The sequence below is a fragment of the Meles meles genome, chromosome 18, assembly GCF_922984935.1.
Source record: "Meles meles chromosome 18, mMelMel3.1 paternal haplotype, whole genome shotgun sequence".
In the NCBI taxonomy this organism is placed as follows: domain Eukaryota; kingdom Metazoa; phylum Chordata; class Mammalia; order Carnivora; family Mustelidae; genus Meles; species Meles meles.
In genome coordinates this window covers 6,021,597-6,038,144 of record NC_060083.1, presented here as the reverse complement: position 1 = coordinate 6,038,144, position 16,548 = coordinate 6,021,597, and the positions used below count along the sequence as shown (strand labels likewise).

Sequence of the window (16,548 nt, the reverse complement as noted above, 5' to 3'; positions counted from 1 at the left end):
TATGCACTCAACATGGGGGGACCCAAATACTTAAAACAGTTAATAATAAAGTAATCAGTAGTAATCAAATAATAGTAGGGGCCTTTAACTCCCCACTTCCATCAACAGAGAGATCATCCAAACAAAGTCAACAAGGAAACAGTGGCTTTGAATGACACATTGGAGCAGATGAATTTACAAATATTCAGAATATTCCATCCTAAAACAACAGAATACACATTCTTTTCAAGTGCACATGGAACGTTCTCCAGGATAGATTGCGTATTAGGCCACAAAACAAATCTCAACAGGGGCGCCTGGGTGGCTCAGTGGATTAAGCCGCTGCCTTCGGCTCAGGTCATGATCTCAGGGTCCTGGGATCGAGCCCCGCATCGGGCTCTCTGCTCCGCAGGGAGCCTGCTTCCTCCTCTCTCTCTGCCTGCCTCTCTGCCTACTTGTGATCTCTGCCTGTCAAATAAATAAATAAAATCTTTAAAAAAAAAAAACAAATCTCAACAAATTCGAAAAGATCCAAGTCATACCATGCATCTTTTCTGACCACAACACTACAAAACTAGGAAGCAACCACAAGAAAAAATCTGGGAAGAACACATGGAGGTTAAATAAGAAGCTACTAAACAATGAATTGCTCAACCAAGAAATCAAAGAGGAAGTAAAAAAAATACACGGAGACAGGGGTGCTTGGGTGGCTCAGTTGGTTAAGCATCTGCCTTCAGCTCAGGTCATGATCCCACGGTCCTGGGGGCAAGACTCGCATCGGGCTCCCAGCTCAGCGGGGAGTCTGATTCTCCCTCTACCCCTCCCCACTGTTTGTGTATTCGCACACATTCTCCAATAAATAAGTAAAATCTTTTTAAAAAATTACATGGAGACAAATGAAAATGAAAGCACAAACAATCCAAAAGCTTTGAAATGCAGAAGAAACAATTCAAAATGGGAAGTTTATAGCCATACAGGCCTACCTCAAGAAGCAAGAAGTACCTCACACAACCTAACGTTACACCTAACGGGGCTTGAAAAAGAGGAATAAACAGTGGAAAGAAGGAAATAATAAAGATCTGAGGAGAAATAAATGAAATAAAAACTAAAACAAAAAGTGAAAAACAAAAATAGAACAGCTCAATGAAACCAGGAGATTTTTTTTAAAAGATCAACAAAATTGATAAACCTTTAGCAGACTCATTTTTAAAAAGTGGGGAGGGGTGGGCCCGGGTGGCTCAGTTGGTTGAGCACCCAACTCTTTTTTTTTTTTTTTTTAAGATTTTTTTATTTGTCAGAGAGACAGAAAGGGAACAGGAGCAGTGGGGAGAGGCAGAGGGAGAAGCAGGCTCTTGGCTGAGCAAGGAGCCTGACCTGGGACTCAATCCCAGGACCCCGGGATCATGACCCAAGTCGCAGGCAGACACCTAACCCACTGAGCCAGCCAGGTGTCCCGGGCATCCAACTCTTAGTTTCAGCTCAGGTCATGATCTCAGGGTCATGGGATCTAGCCCCATATCAGGCTCCATGCTGAGATTCTCTCTCCTCCTCCTCCTCCCCAGCCCGCTCATGCACGCTGGCTCTCGGGGGTGGGGCGGGGGGTGGGAGCGGTGGCGATGGACAGACACAAACAAAACCAGAAATGAAAGACAAGAAACAAAAACCAACACTTCAGTAATACAAAAGATTGTTAGAGATGATGAAAGATTATATGCCAACAAATTGGACAACCGAGAAGTAATGGATAAATTCCTAGAAGCATATAGCCCCCCAAAACTGAATCAGGAAAAATAGAAAATTTGAACACACCAACTACCAGCAATGAAATTAAACCACTAATCTAAAACTCCCCAAAACACAAAAGACCAGATGGCTTCCTAGGCGAATTAATTCTACCAAACCTTAAAGAAGAGTTAATACCTGGGGAGCCTGGGTGGCTCAGTGGGTTAATCCTCTGCCTTCAGCTCAGGTCATGATCTCAGGGTCCTGGGATCGAGCCCCGCATCGGGCTCTCTGCTCAGTGGGGAGCCTGTTTCTCCCTCTCTCTCTGCCTGCCTCTCTACCTACTTGTACCCTCTCTCTCTGTCAAATAAATAATTTAAAAAAAAAAAAAAGAAGAGTTAATACCTATTCATCTCAAACTCTTCCCAAAAAATAAAAGAGGGAAGACAACCTCCAAATTCACTCCTTTTGTCTGGCGTTACCCTGACACCAAAACCAGATTAAAGACACACATAAAAACAGAACTACAGCCCAGTATCTCTGATGAACAGAGATGCAAAAATTCTCAACAAAATACTAGAAAACTGAATCCACCTATGCATTAAAGCGATCATTCACCACGATCAAGTGTGATTTATTTCTGAGACGGAGTGGTTCGATATTCACAAATCAATACGACACATCACGTAAATAAGAGGATAAAAACCACACGATCGCTTCAATTGATGCAGAAAAAGCACTTGATAAAGTACATCCATTCATGATTAAAAAAGAAGAAAAAAAACCTCCACAAAGTAGGGTTACAGGAACCTATGTCAACAAAATAAAGGCCATATAGGAAAAGGCCGAGAGAGAGGGACAAGCAGGTTCCCCGCTGCTCAATCCCAGGACCCCATGATCATGATCTGAGCTGAAGTCTGACACTCAGCTAACTGAGCCCCCCCAGGTGCTCCAAGAATCATGTTTGATTATTCAGATGTTTTAGGACGTCAGACTTTTTGTTTCCTAAGCTGCCTGTGGCTAAATCACCAGATCGGTTTCTGAGTACATGAAGGACGCACGGACTTGAACTCCAGCTCGCTGACTTGGAGAACTAGTCCAGCTCTGTACTCTGAGCCACTGGGCGCTGACTTGATAGTGCAGGTCTGATAGGGCCTTGCTTTGACCCTTTGACAACTTACAGTACCCCCTCAGCAGGCAGCCACCCTGGCCCACGTGCCTTCGGGTCCTCCGGCACTCCATCAGAAGACCCAGCCGGGTGGGCTGAGGTCACCGTCAAGGGCACTGTCCATATCGTTCCCACTTCCCTCCTTCTCTCCTCCCCTGCTCCAGAAAAGTGAAAGCTGGTTGCAAAGACCATGTTCATAAGGAAGAAAAGGATAGGAACTGACCCTCAGGACAGGGTGCACCCTGTGGCCACTCGCAGAGGACGATGTGGGTGTTGCTGACCCCCTTGTGAGCCCAGGGCACCAGCTGCTTCAGACCCATCAGGGAAAGTGCCCTTTCCGAATGGACACTCCTGGCCCTCTGGAGGTTTGAGTCCTACGTTTGGACTGTAGCCCAGGCATCTGAGCTTTATTATTAAAAAAAAATAATAACAGCTCGGCTCACTGACTCCAAAGAATGAAGACCTATAGGAAAAATAAGGTTTTTACTCGATTATGAAAGCATGTCTTTATAGGGATGAATAAAGTGGTTAAGGTCACAGCCTGCTAGCCTTCGTATCTACAATAAGGGACCCTTCTCCGCACACCACCCCCCGCCTGCCTTCTCCCAGATTCACCTGCCGTGCTGACATGCGGCAAGCAAGTCACAGGACCCTGAAATGGAGCATGTTCCTAAGACAGGGATTCAGTGTTTTCTTGGTCAGTTTTCTTTTAGTTGACTCTTGACCTGCAAGCAAGCAAGTACAGATATTAATCAGCGGCACAGAGGATAAGGTAGGAGGAATTTGACAAAATCGGGCTCGTACAAATGCGAACACGTTTCTATATGTTGGTGTAGCTGGAGTCTTTAAGAAGGACCCACTTACCCAGAGCTTGGCCGCAGAAATTTCCTGACTGCCCACCCCAGCCAATCTGGCAACACCCCAGGAAACTGATGTTTGCTGAACAGCTTGTGGGAAATGCTGTCCTAGAGTCTATACTTTTCTCTTCTCCTAAGACACAACTTAGACTTGGTGAATTTGTGTGGGGTCATTTCTTCTCAGCCCCTATAATGAAAGTGAGTCATTCCTCCTTCAGCTTAAGGTCATGGGAATACTGACCTCAGAAACCAACTGCAAGATGAATGGTTTCCTCTCTTCCTGAATTGTTCTTCACTCTCAAACTGGCAAAACCTCAGAGACAGTACATTCTCCAAGTCTCTGGCACTTCCACATTCAATGAGCAAATGCAAACTCATGGTCAGAATGAATTAACACCATATTGTAAGCAGATGTGAGAAATTTTTAAGAAAGCCAAGTTACACATTTTATGTTTCTCTATCAAAATGACTTCAGATTTCCAAATGGTGTTAAAAATTAAGTATGGCACATTTTTTTAAGATTTAATTATTTTAGAGCAGTTTTTAGGTTCACAGCAAAATCAAGAGGGACATAGAGAGATTTCCCACATACTCCCTATCTCCATACACAGCCTGCCCCACTATCCACGTCTCCCAACAGAGTGGTCCCATTTGTTTCAAAACAGGAGCCTACACTAAATTACCACCATCACCCACAGCCCATAGTTTACACTGGGGCTCACTCTTGATGGTGTACAATCCAGCAATTTGGACAAGCATGCACTGATACGACTGTGAGGCTTGAAAGGGAAGAAGGAAGGCAATCCCTTCACTGCACAAGCTTACTATGGGGAGGCAGTGTCTGGGCTACAGTTCAAGAGAGAGCCCCACAGTTCTACCGAACTGAGCACACACAGACCAGAGCTCACGAAGGCAAGGTAGTGGGGTTTGTAGGGCAGAGTGCCTACGACAGGGAGCTGCCCAGACAAAAAGGCTCCGGCATCTGCAGAGGGAACCCCTGAGACTCTGGCTGGCTACGGCTCTGCACATGAGTGAGGGGAAAAAACTAGCCAAGGCTGGGAAGGAACCATGAGACAGGAGCAGAGAGAACAATCCTCAGAGCTCACACAGAGCTGGGAATAGTTTGTGTTCCCACTAGCTGGAGTACAGAGAAATTAAAAACAAAACAAAAAGAAAACGAAACAGCAACAACACAGGAAGTTTCAGGGAGGATTCTCAGAAGGGTATCAACTTAGTAAAAGGACTAAACTGGACCAAGACTAAGACGGAAAGCTGGTCTGTACTGAAAGCTCCCCCTGCAGCAAAGCTGAAATGCAAGCCACCAACAGATCCGCTGAGTTCAAGTAAATTAACTGCAGGCAAAAAAATAAATAAATAAATAAAAATTTTAAAAAATAGTAAATATTTCTGGCACTTAGTGTAAAGGAATATAATGAAATCCAGCACTCAGGAATATAAAATGTATAGTGTCTGACACACACAAAACAAACTACAGGCGTGTAAAGAAGCGGGAATATATGACCTATATCCAGAAGAAAAGTGGGTCAGCAAAGTACCAGAAATGGCAGGGATGATGGAATTCACATGCAAGGAGGTTAGGACAAGATCCTGAGTTTGCTGTGTATGTTGAAGACTGAAGAAAATAGGAACATGATGAAGTACAAATGGAACATATACATAGAACATACAGAGGTGGAAAATATAGTAGCGGAATGAGAAATGAGACCTTCAGAAGACTTACAGCTGATGGAAACACAGTAAAAGACACTATCCAAAGTGAGGGGAAAAGAAAAAATACTGGAAAAAAGTGAACAGCACATCAGGGACCTGTGGGATAATATCTAGTGGTCTAACACATGTCATCGGAGTCCCAGGAGGATGGAGGTGATGGGAAGGGTCAGAAAAAAATACTTGAAGAAATAAGGGCCATGGCTTTGCAAATCTGTCAGCAACGATAAGCCCACAGGCACAAGAAGCTCAACACGCCCCATGTGGAGTCAACCTAATGAAAACTATGTGAAGGTACCTCATGATGAAGTTGGTGAAACCCGAGGCCAAAGCAGGCGGGATGAGCGGCAGGGCAGGAGGTGGGGTGGAGTGTATGCAAAGGAGCAGAGAGAAAGGGCAGCAGACTTCTGGTAGGGAGCTATGCAAGCTGGAGACAGTGGAGAGAGAATGTACTAAAGGAAAAGCACCAAAAAGAAAACAACAGGGGTGCTAGGGTGGCTCAATCAGGTGGGTGTCTGACTCTTGATATCAGCTCAGGTCATGGGCTCAGGGTCATGGGATCAAGCACTGTGTTGGACTTCTTGCTCAGTGAGGGGTCTGACAGAAATTCTCTCTCCCTCTCCCCACCCTGCTCTTATTCTCTCACTCACTCTCAAATAAATAAAACTAATAAATAAATAAGCCCAGACCTCTTTGACAACCAAAAGAACAACTTTCAAAAAAGAAAACTAAATACAGGCATACCTCATTTTGTAGCATTTCACTCTACTGAGATTCACAGATTTTTTTTTTTTTTAACCGAATAGGATTATAGCAACTCTGCAATCCAGCAAGTCTATAGGTCTCATTTTTTCCAACAGCATTTTCTCACTTTGTTTCTCCGTGTCACATTTTGGCAATGCTCACAATATTTCAAACTTTTTCATTATTCTATTTGTTACAGTTACCTGTGATCAGTGATCTTTAATATCATTATTGTAATTGCTTTGGAGCATACAAACCATGCCCATTTACTTTTTTTCTTTAATATTTTTTATTTATTTGAGAGAGGAAGTGAGCAAGAAAGAGCACACAAGCCAGGTGGAGAGACAAAGGGAGACTGCCCACTGACCAGGGAGCCAAACATGGGCTCAAACCCAGGACCCTGGGATCATGACCTGAGTCAAGGCAGACCCTTAACTGACTGAGCCACCCAGGTACCCCAACTAGACCCATTTAAAACAGCAAACTTGGTAAATATTTATGTGTTCTCACTGCTCCATTGACCAGCCTCCCTCTGTCTCTCACCCTCTCCACTGGCCTCCCTCTTCCCTGAGACACAATATTGAAATTAGGCCAACTTTAACCCTACAATGGCTCCTAAGTATTCAAGTGAAAGGAAGAGTCCTATGTCTCTCCCTTGAAATCAAAAGCTGGAAATGACTAAGCTTAATGAAGAAGGCATGTTGAAAACCAAGATAGGTCAAAAGCTAGGCCCCCTGCACCAAATGGTTACCTACGCTCTGAATGCAGAGGAAAAGTTCTTAAAGGAAAGTACACTGCTTCTCCAGTGAACACACAAATGATAAGAAAGAGAAACAGCCTTCTTGCTGACACGGAGAAAGTTTTAGTGGTCTAGATAGAAGGTCAAACAAGCCCAAGCATTTCTTTAAGCAAAAGCCTAATCCAGAGCAAGGCCCTAATGCTCTTCAATTCTATGAAGACTGTGAAAGGTGAGGAAGCTGCAGAAGAAAAGTCTAAAGCTAGCAGAGGCTGGTTCAGGAGGTTTAAGGAGAGGAGCCATCTCCACAACGTAGAAGTGCGAAGTCAAGCACCAAGTGCTGGTGTAGAAGCTGCAGTAAGTTCTCCAGAAGATGGAGCGAACATGACTAATGAAGGTGGCTACACTCAGCAACAGATCTTCAGTGTGGATGAAACAGCCCTCTAGTGGAAGAAGACGCCATCTAGAACTTTCATAGCTGGAGAGGAGAAGTCAATACCTGGTTTCAAAGCTTCAAAGGACAGGCTGGCTCTCTTGTTAGGGGCTCATGCAGCTGGTGACTTTAAGTTAAAGCCAATGCTCATTTACTATTCTGAGAATCCCAGGGTCCTTCAGAATGATACTAGATCTACTTTGCCCGTGCTCTCTCCATGCAGAAAGAAAGCCTGGATGACAGCCCATCTGTTTACAACATGGTTTACAGACTATTTTAAACCTGCTGCTCAGAAAAATGCCTTTCAAAATATTACTGCTTGTAGTCCATGCACGTGGTCACCCAAGAGCTCTGATGGAGATGGCGATGTACAGTGAAATTTATGTTGTTTTCACCCCTGCTAACACATCCATTCTGCAGCCGATGGATCAAAGAGTCATTTCAACTTTCAAGTCTTACTATTTAAGAAATACATTTCGTAAGGCTCTCGCTGCCATGGAGAGTAATTCCTCTGATGGATGTGGACAAAGTCAATAGATAACGTTTGGGAAGGATTCACCATTTCTAGATGCCATTAAGAACATTTGTGATTCATGGGAAGAGGTCAACATATCAACGTGAGCAGGAGGACTCTGGAAGAACTGATTATTGAGTCCACCCCTCCTGGATGACTATGAGGGTCAAGACTTCGGTGGAGGCAGTCACTGCAGATGTGGTGGCAACAGCAAGAGAACGGGAAGCAGAAGTGGAGCCTGGACATGTGACCAAAGTGCTACAATCTCCTGATAAAACCTCAATGGAGGAGTTGCTGCTGCTTACTGATGAGCAAACAATGTGGTGTCCTGAGATGGAGACTACTCCTGGCGAAGATGCTGTGAAGACTGCTGAAATGGTAACAAAGGACTGAGAATATTCCATGAACTTAGCTGGTAAAGCAGCAGCAGGGTTTGAGAGGACAGACTCCGATTTTGAAAGAAGCTCTACTGTGGGTCAAATGCTATCAAACAGCATCACATGCTACAGAGAAATCGTTCATGAAAGGAGGAGTCAATCAATGTAGCAGATTTCACTGTTGTCTTATTTTAAGAAATTGCCACTGTCACCCCAGTCTTCAGCACCCACCACCCTGAGCAGTTGTCAGCCATCAACACTGAGGCAAGACCCTCCACCGGCAAAAAGATGAGGACTTGCTGAAAGCTCAGATGATGGTTGACAGTTTTTAGCAACAAATTATTTTTTAGCAATAAATTATTTTTAAATTAAGGTATGTACATTGTTCTTTTAGACATAATGCTACTGCACACTAAACAGATTACAGTACAGTGTAAACATGACTTTCACATGCACTGGGAAACCAGAACATTCATTTGGCTCACTGAATTGCAATATGCAGTTTCTTGCAGTGGTCTAGAACTGAACCCACAATATCTCTGAGGTATGCCTGTAAGCATGTTCTCAGACAACTGCGGGAATTCATATCTAGCAGGCCTACCATGTAAGAATGTTCAAAGAAATTCTTCAGACGGAAGGAAAATGATACCGTAAAGAAAGCTGGATCTACACAAAGAAATTAACAATTCCATAGATGTTAAATATGTGTGCTGTATTAAAGACATTTTTTATCACTTAAAATCATAAAAAAAAATTGATTTTTAAAACAAAAACAGTAATTACTTTGGGCTTTATAATATGTAGAACCAAAATGTATATCAACAATAGCATAAGCTGTACATGATGTGGCATATTATTTGAAGGTTGATTGTGATAACTTGAAGACATACACTGTAAATCCTAGAGGAGGGGTTAGCAAACTACTGGCCTGCAGGCCCAATCCAGCCCACAGCTTGTTTCTGTAAGGAAGCATTGACTAGAATATGGTCACAACCATGAATTCACACATTGTGTATGGCTGCTTTTGTGTTGCAACTGATGAGATGAGCAGCTGCAACAGATACTGTGTGGCTTACAAAGCCCACAGTATTTACTATGTAACACTTTACAGAAAACTTGCCAACCCCTGCCCTAGGGCAACCACTAAAATAAGTAAAACGTGGTAGATTTAAACTCTGTCCTATTGATAATTGCATTAAATATAAATGGTCCAAGCATCCAAAGTACTGATTAGAACTGTCAGAACAGATAACAAGATGTAACAACATGCTGTTGTGTCAGGGATCCTGTCCGCAGATCACTCCCACAGTTGAAGACTGGATCTCAGCATACAGTTACACATATGACTGAGACTGTTATAATGGGCCAGTAAGAATACACACAGCTGATCATGGAGGAAGAAGTCATAGACGGAGTCAGGAGAAATCCATATGCAGACTTCCTTATGCTATCTCCCTCCTGTGAGGTATCACACAGACTATGATCCTATATCCAGAGAAAATATTTTAGGAATAAAGGAGAAATCAAGACATTTTCAGATGAAGGAAAATCATAAAGGAATTTGTGACCAAAAAACCAACCCTAACAGATGGGGGTGGGGGGGAGGGGGGTCTGAGATTGTGATATAAGTAGACCCTGAACTCAACTCCTCCACAGTCACACCGCATCTATACCTATATATAGAACAATTCCTCCTGAAGAGGAAGTGAGGGTTGACTGAACAGTTTCTGCACAACAGAGGATAGAGAGTCTACATATAGGGGGGAAGGCTAGTACTGACGGATGGAGAGCAGATTCGTCTGCCAGAAGGGAGATGAGAGAGAAGGGGCCAGAAATTTATTTGAAGAAATAATAGCTGAAAACTCCCCTAACCGGGACAAGAAAACAGACATCCAGGTCCAGAACCACAAAAAGTCCCCAATAAGATGAACTCAAGAATGGTCTACATCAAGACCTATAACCATGTCAAAGATTAAAAATGAAGATAGCATCCTAAAAGTATCAAGAGAGAAGCAACTAGTTATATACTGAAAAACTGGAAAGCTTTTCCTCTAAGATCAGGAACAAGACAGAAGGATCACTCTCACTACTATTATTCCACATAATTCTGTAAGGCCTAAACACAGCAATGTGACAAGAAGAAGAAATAAAAGGCATCCAGATTGGTAAGGAAGAAGTTAAACTGTCACTATTTGCAGATAACATGATACCATACACAGGAAACCCTAAATACTCCACCAAAAAACTATTAAAAGTAAAAAATGAATTCTGTAAAGTTGCAGGATACAAAATACCCAGAAATTCATACTGTTTCTATACACTAATAATGAAGGAACAGAAAGATAAATTAAGGAAACTATTCTAATTGCTTCATGGCCTTTTGGCTAGGATTAAGTTCTATTTACAATTGCACCAAAAAGAAAAGAAATACCTAGGAATAAACTTAGCCTAGGAGGTGAAAGACCTGTACTCTTAAAAAGCACTGGGCACTGATGAAAGAAACTGAAGATGACACAAACAAATGGAAAGATATTCCATGCTCATGGACTAGGAGAAACATATTGTTGAAAATGTCCACACAACCCAAAGCAATCTACAGATTCAATGCAATGCCTATCAAATTACCAATAGCATTCGTCACAGAACTAGAACAAATTGTCCTAAAATTTATACGGAATCACAAAAGACCCCAAATAATCAAAGTAATCCTGAGAAGAAAACTGGAGGTACTACCACCCCAGATTTCAAGGTATACTACAAAACTGTAGTAATGAAAATAGTATGTTACTAGAACAAAAAATAATAATAATAATACATAGATCAATGGAACAAAAGAGAGAGCCCAAAATAAACCCTGAATTATATGGTCAATTAATATATGACTAAGGAGGCAAGAATATACAATGGGGGGAAGATTGTCCCTTCAATAAATAGTACTGAGAAAACTGCATATTTACCAAAAAAATGAAAATGGACCATTTTCTAATAACATACAAAAATTAACTCAAAAAGGATCAAAGACCTAAATGTGAGACGTGAAACTATAAAAATCCTAGAAGAGAGGCAGTAATTTCTTTGACATCAGCCACAGAAATAATTTTCTAGATTAAAAAAAAAAGAAATACCTACATGCAAATCTAACAAAACATGTACAGGACTTGTGTGCTGAAATCTACAGAACAGTGATAAGAGAAAATAAAGAATACAGAAATAAATGGAGGGACATACCATATTCATGGATTAGAAGATTACATCATATGATGTCAATTTTACTCAAATTGGTATATAGTTTTGATCCAATTCCTATCAAAATCCCAGCAAGAACCTTTTATAGATACAGGGAAGATCATTCTAAAATTTATGTGGAAAAGCAAAGGAACTAAAATAGTGAAGACAATTTTGAAAAAGAATAAAGTAAGAGGAAGCGGCTCCCCTAATTTCAGAAATTATATAGTTATTGTAATCAAGACCCTGTGGTATTGGTAGAGGGACAGACACACAAAACAGAATAAAGAAAGTGGAAATATCCCAAATGATTTTTTTTTAAAGATTTATTTATTTATTTGACAGCGAGAGAGAGAGAGATCACAAGTAGGCACAGACGCAGGCAGAGAGAGAGAGAGAGAGGAGGAAGCAGGCTCTCTGCTCTGCAGAGAGCCCGATATGGGACTTGATCCCAGGACCCTGAGATCATGGCCTGAGCCGAAGGCAGCGGCTTAACCCACTGAGCCACCCAGGTGCCCCCCAAATGATTTTTGACAAAGATGCAAAACCAAGTCAGTGGGGGAAAGACAGCATTTCAAAAAAGCAGTGCTGGGGGCACCTGGGTGGCTCAGTGGGTTGAGGCCTCTGCCTTTGGCTCAGGTCATGATCTCAGGGTTGGGCGCTCTGTTCAGTGGGGAGCCTGCTTCCCCCTCTCTCTCTGCCTGCCACTCAGCCTACTTGTGATCTCTCTCTGTCAAATAAATAAATAAAATCTTAAAAAAAAAAAGTGATACAGCTCAACACCAAAAAAGAAGTAATCCAACATCTCTCATCATTAGAGAAATGCAATTAAAACCACAAGGAGAAATCACCTCACACCTGTCAGAATGGCTAAAATCAACACAAACGACAGGTGTTGGTGAGGATGTGGAGAAAAAGGAACCCTCTTGCCCTGTTTGGTGGGAATGTAAACGGCTGCAGCCGCTGTGGAAAACAGTATGGGGATTCCTCAAAATGTTAAAAATAGAACAACTATATGATCCAGTAATTCCACTACTGGGTATTTACCCAAAGACTATAAAAACACTAATTTGAAAAGACATATGCACCCCGATGTTTACTACAGCATTATTTACAATAGCCAAGACATGGAAGGAGCCCAAGTGTCCATGCACAGATGAGTGGATAAAGAACATGTGGTACACACACACATACACACACTGAAATATTACTCGGCCGTAAAAAAAGAATGAAATCGTGCCATGTGCAACAACGTGAAGAGATCTAGAGAGTACAATGCTAGGCAAAACAAGTCAGAGAAAGACAAATATCACAGGATTTCACTCCTATGGGGAAGTTAAGAAATAAAACAGATGAGCAAAGAAAAAAAAAAAGAGACAAACCAAAAAACAGACTCTTAACTAGAGAGAACACACTGATGGTCACCAGAGGGGAGGTGAGTGGAGGGATGGGTGAAACAGATGAAGGGGATTAAGAGTACAATTCTCATGATGAGCACAAGTAATATACAGAATTCTTGAATCACTGTATTGCACAGCTGCCACTAATATAACACTGCATGTTAACTATACTGGAATTAAAAAAATTTTTTTTAAATAAGAATGACACCACAGGATGCCTGGGTGGCTCAGTGGGTTAAGCATCTACCTTCAGCTCAGGTCATGATCCCAGGGTCCTGGAATCAAGTCCTGTGTCAGGCTCTCTGCTCGGCAGGGAGCTGCTTCTCCCTCTGCCTGCTGCTCCCCTGCTTGCTGTCTCTCTCCATCAAACAAATAAAAATCTTAATAAAAGGAACAGCAACTATATAAATTCTGGCAAGGATGTGAATAAATAGAGAACTCACACATTGCTGGTGAGAATGTAAAATGGCCACTCTGGGAAACCACTGGGCAGTGCTTTAAAAATTAAACATGTAACTACCACACAACCTAGCAATTACACTTCTGGGTATTTACCCCAGAGAAATGGAAACTTAATTTCTTCACAGGAAAATCTACACATAAATGTTCAAAGCAGCTTTATTTGTAATAACGAAACCTGGAAAGAATCCAGATGTCCTTCAGTGGGTAAAATGGGGAAACAAGGGGCACCTGGGTGGCTCAGTGGATTAAGCCGCTGCCTTCGGCTCGGGTCATGATCTCAGGGTTCTGGGATCGAGCCCCACATCGGGCTCTCTTCTCCGCAGGGAGCCTGCTTCCTCCTCTCCCTCTGCCTGCCTCTCTGCCTACTTGTGCTCTCTCTCTGTGTCAAATAAATAAATAAAATCTTTAAAAAAAAAAAAAAAAAAAAAAAATGGGGAAACAAACCATGGTCCATCTATCCTATATTAGTTTCCTCTTGCTGCTGTAATAAGTTACCCCAGACTTAGTGTCTTTCAAGAATTTTTCTTACAGTTTTGGAGGTCAGAAGTCTGAAATGGGTCTCACTTAGCTAAAATCAAGATTTGGGCAGAGCTGTATTTATTCTGCAGGCTGGAGGGAAGAATCTGCTCACTTGCCTTTCCCAGCTTCTCCCATCCTTGACCGGTGGCTCCTTTCTCCATCTTTAAAGCCAGCAGCACAGTGTCTTCCAATCTATCTCTGATTCTGACTCTTCTGCCTGCCTTGAACCCTGATAATCCAGGATAAGCTCCCACCCCCATTTTAAACTCCTATCTTAATCCCATCTGCAAAATCCCTCCTGCCACCTGAGGTCACATCTTCACGGGTTATAGGTATTGGGACATGAACATATTTGGAAGGGTCTTTACTCTGCCTACCACACATATCGTGGAATACTACTTAGCAATGAAAAGGAATCAACTATTTGGTACAGTGAAAATCCTGGGTGAATGTCCAGATAATTATGCTGAGTGAAAAGTCAAGCCCAAAAGGTAAAATTTTTGATAAATTATTCCATTTATATAATACTGCTGAAAAGACATGTTTATAGAAGTGGAGAACTGATCAGTCATTACTAGGGGTTATGGAAAGGGTGAGGCCGGGAGGAAAGTTAGTGTGCCTAGAAGGGAGCCAACGTGAGGGACACTATGGTGACAGAAATGTTTGTATTTTCACTGTATCCATGTCAGCATTCTGTTTGTGATACTGTATTACAGTTTTGCAAAATGTTAGCACTGTGGACACCTGGGCAAAGGGTACACAAGACCTGTCTGTATTATTTCTTACAACGGCAAGTGTGTCTACAATTATCTCAAATAGCTTAATTTTTTTCTAAAGATTTATACATTTTTCTTAGAAAGCATGGTGGGGGTGGGCAGAGGCAGGGAGAGAATCCCAAGCAGACTTGCCACGGAGTACAGAGCCTGACATGGGGCTTGATCCCAGGACCCTGAGATCACAACCTGAGCCGAAACCAAGAGTCGGACACTTAACCAACTGAGCCATCCTGGTGCCCCTCAAATAGTTTAATTTAAATAGAAAGCAATGGAAATGCTTCCCAATAAATTTTATGAGGCCAGAACTGACCTGATACCAAAACCAAAGATACTACGAGAAAAGAAAATGAGGGACAAATATTCCTCATAAATCCAAATACAAAAATCCTTAGCAAGATGTTGGTAAATGAAATCATATGAGAAAAGGATAAATACATCATGGTCACATGGGGTTCATCCCAGAACTGCAAGGTTTACTGATTCAAAAATCAGTCAGTGGAGTTCACAGTATGAAGGCACTGCATAAGAAAACCATGTGATCATTTTCATAGATGAAAAAAAAAAGGATTTTATAAAATGTAACATCAACTCTTGATTTTAAATATCAGAAAAATAAGCAAAGGGCCTTTACTCAAATAAATAAAGGACATCTAAGAAAAACCACAATTGATGGTGAAAGACAATTTTTTCCCTTTGAGTTTGGAAATAAGCAAGGATGTCCGCCCTTATGACTCATTCATCACTGTAAAGAAGGTCCCAGATAGTGTAATAGGGTAAGAAAAAGTTATATGGACAGGGTCTCATAAAAGAGAGGGTTTGAACTCATTCATTTTTTTCCCTTTGCACTAAATTTAAGTTTGATGTTTAATGTTATTAAATCAACTATTTTTAGGGGAACGGTATTAGTAGCTAAGTTTTATAAACTCGACATAATAATGAATTAGTGGGGTTGCTGTGTGGCACGGCTCATTGTTAAACGTCTGTAACTCAGGCTGTACTCTTTTGGTCTGGCTGACCTGGCACTGCTCTGATGGGGATGTCTCTCTTTTCTTTAAAATATTAAGGTATTTAGATCTGAAAATAGCCCGGCCACTCGATTCCATGGTATAGGAAATATCTACACACTAGCTACCCTTTGTGAGGTTCATGACAAAGTTAGTCACCTACTTCCTATAAATCGGGGATCAGAGGTTAGTTTCTAGCTGTCACCTGGGACCTGAAATAAGTTCCTCTTTAAGGAAGGTGTGTTTAACTTTTTTTTTTTTTTTAAACAGTTCCAAGAGTTAGGAAAGAGTTGGGCCTAGAACTGCATGGTCCAGTGTCCCATCCCACAGGCAGGGTAACTCCAGGCCCCAGAGACCTGACATTTCAGGAGTCTGCACTTGGGGCAAGCCAAGCGGCCTCAGTGCACACCGGCTGCTCTTAACTGAACACCAGCTGGGTGGCTCATCAGCAATGGAAATGTACTTCTCACGGTCCCAGAGGCAGTTCCAGATCTGGCGTCTGGGGAGGGCCCACCTCCTGGTTCACAGTCGGTCACCTTCCTACCCCGTCCTCACAAGACAGAAGGGGCGAGGGGGCCCCTGGAGGGCTCTTTCATAACAAGAGCGCCAATCCCATGCATGAGGGCCCCACCTCACGACCCCATCACCTCCTAATGCCATGATCACACTGGGGGGTTAGGATTTCAACACAGAAATCTGGGTGGGCAGGGAGGGACACATTCACTCCCTAACACGAGCCACGTCGTGTCCTCAAACCCCTGCGCAGAAACCGCTGTGCTAGAGATGGGTATGTTTCAAAAAATTGCTGAAGATCCTTGTCATAACCAAAGTTACGAAATCGAATGTAACAATGGTTTTCAATGGAATCTTTCTTTATGAATTTCACGTAGTAGTTGGAAGAGGG

General features: G+C 42.3%; 2 protein-coding genes across 9 annotated transcripts in view; one reads left to right on the top strand and one right to left on the bottom strand.

Moving 5' to 3' along the window:
- Positions 1-16,548, bottom strand: part of ZNF18 (zinc finger protein 18) — a 60,690-nt gene that overhangs the window by 4,786 nt on the left and 39,356 nt on the right. For 7 of the 8 annotated variants that reach the window (XM_045984496.1, XM_045984500.1, XM_045984495.1 and 4 more), the window contains one exon: positions 3,485-3,594. The exons of the other annotated variant lie outside the window; for it this stretch is intronic. The gene's annotated coding sequence lies outside the window, so the exon portion shown is untranslated. The remainder of the gene's footprint in view (positions 1-3,484; positions 3,595-16,548) is intronic. 8 annotated transcript variants of the gene reach the window in all.
- Positions 1-16,548, top strand: part of DNAH9 (dynein axonemal heavy chain 9) — a 326,713-nt gene that overhangs the window by 302,207 nt on the left and 7,958 nt on the right.